Raw genomic sequence first — 732 nt, 5'->3', positions numbered from 1 at the left:
GGAATAGTGGTATTTGAGACATCAGACGATTCATTTTGCTCTGAACAAGAGAACGAAAGTACGTTTGTTCCAGGAGATACAAATGGATCTGGAAGAAATGGAAACACAAAAAACGGAGGTTTACAGCAAAAGAACTTTCTTAACAAAAATTCAGGCCGTCATAGCCATGCAGGACAACATTAATCCATGACAGAAAGATGGACAAAAGAGAGAATAAAGCTTGGAAACAGTGACACTGAAAGACTATAAGACAAAGGTGCAGACCAAAGGAACCGATGCTCATCCAAATTAACATCGTCCTTAGATGACCAAAATGGAAAGAAACACAAGAAATATGAAGAAAATAATTATTTCGTACTTTTGGAATTTATCTGGTAATAACTGGCGTAGGCAACGGCCTTGCCGCAGTGGATACACCGGTTCCCGTCGGATCACCGAAGTTAAGCGCTGTTTGGCGTGGCCGGCACTTGGGTGGGTGACCATCCGGGCCGCCATGCGCTGTTGCCATTTCTCGGGGTCACTCAGCCTCGTGATGCCAACTGAGGAGCTGCTATACAGAATAGTAGCGGCTCTGCTCAAAGAAAACCATCATAACGACCGGGAGTGCGGTGTGCTGACCACACGATCCTCCTATCCACATCCTCATTTGAGGATGACACGACGGTCGGATGGTCCCGATGGGTCACTTGTGGCCTGAAGACGGAGTTCAGTAACTGGCCTGTTTACATCTTA

The 732-nt window shown here is 46.2% G+C and overlaps 1 pseudogene; it reads left to right on the top strand.

Annotated features, from left to right (window-relative positions):
- Window positions 1-389: 389 nt before the first annotated feature.
- LOC126102275 (5S ribosomal RNA) lies at window positions 390-507 on the top strand (annotated as a pseudogene).
- The last annotated feature ends 225 nt before the right edge of the window (window positions 508-732 follow it).

Source organism: Schistocerca cancellata, chromosome 9 (assembly GCF_023864275.1).
Source record: "Schistocerca cancellata isolate TAMUIC-IGC-003103 chromosome 9, iqSchCanc2.1, whole genome shotgun sequence".
NCBI lineage: Eukaryota > Metazoa > Arthropoda > Insecta > Orthoptera > Acrididae > Schistocerca > Schistocerca cancellata.
The sequence above is the reverse complement of the archived record's forward strand: the minus strand, read 5'-3'. Positions and strand labels throughout refer to the sequence as shown.